General features: G+C 36.6%; 1 long non-coding RNA gene across 1 annotated transcript in view; it reads left to right on the forward strand.

Annotated features, from left to right (window-relative positions):
- The first annotated feature begins 2,381 nt into the window (after positions 1-2,381).
- LOC128249262 (uncharacterized) overlaps positions 2,382-6,600 on the forward strand; it is a 59,460-nt gene continuing 55,241 nt past the window's right edge. The window contains exon 1 of the long non-coding RNA XR_008265351.1: positions 2,382-3,919. This is a non-coding gene — a long non-coding RNA (uncharacterized LOC128249262). The remainder of the gene's footprint in view (positions 3,920-6,600) is intronic.

A 6,600-nucleotide genomic window follows, 5' to 3' on the forward strand; every position in this document is an offset into this window, starting at 1 on the left:
TGTGTGTGTGTGTGTGTGGAATAAAGACAAAGTAGAAAATGCTAAAATACTTTTATAAAGAACATTACAGAACCGGGTTCGATCCTTGAGATCTTTTCAACAGTAAATATGAATAAAAAATTATTGAAAAACTAAATTTTGGTAAATTTAAAAGAAAAGTTTTTTTAAAGACATATTTGTATTGTATTCAAATAACAGGGGCATTTTTCTTGTTTCTGCCTGTCTTTGTTTCACTTGTTAACTCTTGTGGGTATATATATATATATATATATATATATACGTGTGTGTGTGTGTGTGTGTGTTTGTGTATATATGCATATATAAATATATTATATATATATATATACATGGACAGAAATTGTTCACTCGTTGAAAAACTTTAGAGTGGTATTTCTGCCATTTCTTTGCATTCTAAGTTCAAATCTTCCGCCATGGTCAAGTTTTCTACTCATACAGATTACCACCCAAGTAAGTTCTGGGGACAATAATATCCACTACATAACTCCTTTTAAAATTGCTAAATATATATTTTTCTATCGGTCGCACATGCATACGGTATGTGTTTGGCTTCTACGCCAAATTTTGCTGCGTGATAGCATCGACACCCCGGATGTTATCCCGCAATTTATAGATAGATAGATAGATAGATAGATAGATAGATAGATAGATAGATAGATAGATAGATAGATAGATAGACAGACAGACAGACAGATAGATAGATAGATAGATAGATAGATAGATAGATAGATAGATAGATAGATAGGTAGGTAGGTAGGTAGATAGATAGATAGATAGATAGATAGATAGATAGATAGATAGATAGATAGATAGATAGATAGATAGATAGATAGAGATAGATATTACGTAATCTCTTTGTAGTTATTTGAGCTTGTTTAATTAACAGTTAGATTTGTTCCGAACCGAAGTACAATCTAGCATCTTCAGAAGGATACATAGAATAATATACTCCAAGGAACACAATGCCTGAATTATAAACAAAGGTGAAAGACATTCCACAGTTGGAATGCCTTTCATCATTTGCCTCACTTGATCAGGGCAAACTCTGTGTTAAACACAACTATGAGACATTCATTGACAAACGCCGCCCTTTAATAACGTTAACTCGATCCTTAAGCATTCTACTGTATCTTACACATTGTTAAACGCTTTATTTTGGTATTGTCGCCATTTTACTTACAAGTGTAATTTAAGACATTCCAGTTGTTTGTTTATTTGCCAAAGATATAACATTATGACACAGCAAATGATAAATACAATGCAAAATATGACAGACAGCGAGAAGTGAACGCAACAAAGCCATGAGGGATTTCAATATACCTCAATAATTTTGTTGCAGCAAGCTGTATTATAAATTGTAGCTTCAGGTCGTGAAGTTTAAGGTTTGAGAAAATAACTCGAATATCAGGCTGGGAATATCGGAGAATGATCTTAGATATTTAAGATGAAATATCGTTGAAACTTTGAAATAACTGATTAGTAATAAGATATCAGCAACATTCAGTAAAGTAATCGATACAACAACCATTAAATATACACTGATTCCAATAAACGAAAGCTTATCTCTAGACACTTCAGCTTCATATTCCATATTCATTCGTGGACTATCTCCTCGCTTCAGCAAATAAATATTCAGCAACACACAACTGTGCAATGTTGTTAGTTCGACGCTTTCTCGTGACATGGAAATTCAGATCTATCCATGATTTCGAAGATCTGGTTGCATACGTTACCGTAGCATCCTCTACCTGTCTCTGTCACCGCTTTTCCTATCTCACAAGAGTTCTAAAGAATGTGTGATGGTGTTAATGCTGGTGTCTTGTTTTTTTTATTTCTGACCAACCAGAATTAGGAGTATTGTAATGGCCAGTCCCACGTTCTTGTCCTTCGAACTGGTATTGGCCAGGTGCAACAATTGCCACGAACCCCGTAGTTACAGGTTTTGTATAGAGTTGCCTTCTCTTAGATGAGCAGCTAAAAAACTGAACAGTCCCATCCAGTAGCAGACCTGTACTTTATTTTATCAAAGTTAGGAAAGTGGAAAAATAATATTAAAGTTGATCTCGATAGGATTTGAACTCAGAATGAAAAGGGTTGGAAAAAATACCACAAAGTATTTAATGAAGTTCGCTGCTCTGGTGCCTGAAATTCGGGGGAAGGGAACTAGTCGTTTATATTGACCCCAATTTTCATTTCATCAACCCTCATCTAAGTCGACCTTGATGGAATTTGAACTCAGAACATGAAGACGGGAGAAAAGATATGAATGATAAAATAAAAATAAAAAAGTAAGAACGCAGGAAATGAGAGAAAAGCCAAGACATCCGAAGCTGCACGTGATTTTCTTTTCTTTTCTTTTTTTGACAGTGGGGTTAATCAAAGAACGAGAAAAAATACCTGAGTTTTTGGTAGTGCTACGAAGATTGGTAAAAGAAAAGAGAAGTTAGTGTTTGAACCGGAGATCTGACCCGAATGTTATCAGCACTAAAGGGCTGAAGAAATGGAGGGCCAGGTTAAACTGCAAGAAGGGACTACCTCGACCTCCCAATGAGGTAATACAATTCATACGAAATAATAATTTAAAAATTAAAAGAATACTATGAACTTAATTGATAACGAATAGAGGAACAGAACAGAATATTACCAATATTAAAGAATTTAAAAACTTTCAAGGAGATCCCCCTTTCCAACCATGGATACTAATAACAAGAGCACTCAGAGGGCGCAAACCACCGCCAAGGCAACACCAACGTCCTCTCAACGATTAGCCAGAGATGATTTTTAAAATGAGAATATCTGAAATAAACTCGACTGCTCTCACGAACGAGAATACTAAAAATAAACCCGACCACTCTCAGAAATTAAGTAAAAAAAAAAATAAAACAGGAAAAAATAATCCAGAATCCTTGTCTGGTACTGGATCGATCTCAAAATCTAATCAGTTCGTACCAAACATCCCTGAAAGTTTCATCCGAATCCATCCAGCGGTTCTTGAGATACCTTGTCCACGGACAAACAAACATGACTGAAAACAGTACCTCTGTCTTCGTGGAGGTAATGATGCGAGACCAGCAATTTTTGAAGAGAGGCAAGTACTAATATCGATACTATCGACACCAGCAGTTGACTGGTATTTCATTTTGTCGACCTCGAAAGTAATGATAACCTCCCCGGGATTTAATCTCAGAATCTAAAGAACGCAAAAGAATTATTGCAAAGCACAATCTTCCGATCTTTTGTGGGCACCAATAATAGATTTTAAAAGAGGAAAGCCGAAACTGAAAAATCCAGAATTTGATCTCAAAATCTTAACCAAAAGAATTATCGCAATGCATTTTTTGCCGATGTTTTGTGGCACCAAATAATAGATTTCAAAAGCAGGAAGGAGAAACCGATAAACCCAGAATTTGAAACCGTTTCCTCCATATGATGATTTAGGCAAAATTTTGAATATAGTAATAATCGATACTTGGAACATTTCTGATTGGTCAAAAGAAAAAACAAAGTTGAATATCGTCTTTAGAAATAACGACGGCACAGAAGTTTGTTAATAACAGAATTCTTTCGATACTAATATACGAAAAACTGTTGCCACAAATGAAGACGCTTGTAACAAAACATATTAATTAATAATGAGATCTTCAAAGAGATTCATTATGTTTGCTGGTCTTTTTTCATGGAACTTCAGAGAAGTACAGCAGAAAAAGTATAAACTAATGAATTGCTAAATGGGGCGACGTGAGACAGGAGAAGTATACAGTTATGGGGTAAATAAGTACGTTGAGGATTTCTAAAAAGATTTAATTATAATGCTTTCGGAAACCTACATTGATGTGTCTGCGTCAAATCATCCGCGATATTTTTAATATTCTTGAAATGCAGCATAATTAATAATAACAAGGTAAGGAATAGATTTCTAATTTCTTTTATTTTCTAATTTTAAAATTTACTATTTTGTGTGTCGATATTTTTTAGTACCTAAATCTGAGTTTAAATTCCGCCGAGGTCGACTTTGCCTTTCAGCCTTTCGGGGTCGATGAAATAATTCCAGTTGAACACTGGGGTCGATGTAATCGACTACCATCTCCACCAAAATCTCGATTCTTGTGCCTATAGAAGTAAAAGAATTATTTAATATCTAGTTCGTTTTTTTCTTCTTTTATTTAATATTCAAAAAGACTGCGAACAACTAGCATCAAAATCTATGTAAAAAAAAAAAATAGAATCCCAATGAAACTATTTAAATATAAGGAGATATTGACAACATCTTTGTTCTCAAAATTTCTGAACTTTTGCCAAAACGAAGAACAATATTTTGAAAGAGGTGGACTGGAAAAATGCTTTACTGCTTTCGTTCTGGCTCTTTACATTTTTACTTCAGTTCCCGTCTTGATCAACTTTGCCTTTCATCCTTCGGGATTCGGTAAAATAAAGTACAAATCAAATAAAAGGGGTGAAGATAACCACAAGGTCCTATCCCACACACAAAACTGTTATCTTTGTACCTAAATTAGGAACCATTTTAAAAGGCGGTAGATTGGCAGAATCGTTAGAGTTGGAATAAATGTCGTGCGCTATTGGTTTCGGTTATTTACGTTCTGAGTTCAAACCCTGCTGAGATCAACTTTGTGCTTCATCCCTCCAGGTTCGATAAAATAAAGTTTGAAGATCCGCATGTTCCATTGTCGTATACTTATTTGTTAAGAAAAAGAGGTAAAGAAGAATTGTGCCTCCTTGCTATGTCTGGGTGGCGATGGAATTTTATCCCTTAGCGCATTGGGAATCAAGTAAAGACCTCGTAATTTTGAAGAGAAGTACTTAACTGTTCGCCAATGCATGCGTTCATGTTGAAACGATATCCACGCACGGGCAAACACAAATGCACTGATACACACACATGCACGGACAAATAAGTGGAAACACATATACACATAGAGGCACAAATGCACTCCCATATACAGGTGCAGAAATACAAACATATATAAACATAGACATATATAAATACACAAACACAAAAAAAAATACATGCATACAAATGCGCGCACAAATGCACTCACACACATACACACACAAAATACATACACAAATGCACAACTCGTTCCGTCACTTACTCCCGTTTTTGTGAATCGATTTTAAATGGAATTATCCAATAAAACTTGAGCTGGCTTCTACGTCACCTTTATCCGGATCAAACGGATATGAAACGTGATTAAACAGAATAGACACCTATTCAATATATATATATATATATATATATATATATATATATATTACTTTGAAGATCCTAACAGCATCGTTCCTGCTATACATTCAAAAGAACACGCGTTTCTTCTTCTTCTCCACCTTTTCTTTCTCATCGTCATTTAATTTACTTCCAGTCGGCGATATCATCACGTCGGTTTTGTCGTAAGGGCTGTCATTGTAGATCTCTCACCATTGCCTTCGTCATCATCATCATCACCACCATCATCATTGTTATATTCTTATTTGTCGTTCGGCGTCCATATTACCATCGTTATCATCATCATCATCATCATCATCACCCATGGTCATATTGAACGTCGTTGTCATCATCGCCATCTCTGCTAAATTCATCATCATTGCCGTCTCATCGCACTTCTCGACGTCGCCGCCATCTTTGTCCTTTTCCTGTGTTAGAGTCCACCACTCCACCCCCACCCCCCGCACACACGCTTGCATACACATGCACTCTCACTGCACTTACATGTACGCAGCCGTGCACGCACACCACGTACACACGCAATCACATACCACGCGCGTATACACATATACGCGCGTGCACACACACACACCGCACACGCGCGCACCACACACTCATTCGCTCCTCACTCACTCACTCTTCACTCACTTCTACTCCTCACTCACTCCTCGCTCACTCACTCCTCGCTCACTCACTCTCTCACTCGCTTAGCGCTCACTCGCTTAGCGCTCACTCATTCGCACGCTCACTCACGCCTACGCTCACTCACTCACTCGCACGATCACTCACTCACGCACACTCACACATACACTATCTCACTCGCACGCTCACTCAGTCTCTCTCTCTCTCTCCCTCACTCATTCAGACTCTCTCACTCCCGCACACACACACGCATACATACACATGTACCCGCACACGCACATCTACACCCCTCTATTGAAATTGTCAATAGACATCGGGGTATTGTATCTAATCAGAATCCTTCATATTGATTTTCAATTCCGTCAAGAACTGCTGAAAATCGATATGTCGTTAATTCACGGCATAAACGTAATTTTCTTTTCAAAGTAACACTGAATTGTATAATGATATATAACCAAATTAAAAACGCTGCTTCAATAGCGAAGGCCTCGCTGTCATCGCAGCAGACAAAAATATAATTAACTATGCTACAGAATAGAATTTCAAGAGAAAGAAATATATGTATATACATGCATACACGTGTGTATATACTTGCTCGTCTGTGTGTGTGTGTCTGTGTGTGTATTTATATGGTGTGTGTACATGCAATATATATATATATACACACTTGTACGTAGGTATACATGAACGTACGTATATATATATATATATATATATAT

This window comes from Octopus bimaculoides, chromosome 13 (genome assembly GCF_001194135.2).
Source record: "Octopus bimaculoides isolate UCB-OBI-ISO-001 chromosome 13, ASM119413v2, whole genome shotgun sequence".
Lineage (NCBI taxonomy): Eukaryota > Metazoa > Mollusca > Cephalopoda > Octopoda > Octopodidae > Octopus > Octopus bimaculoides.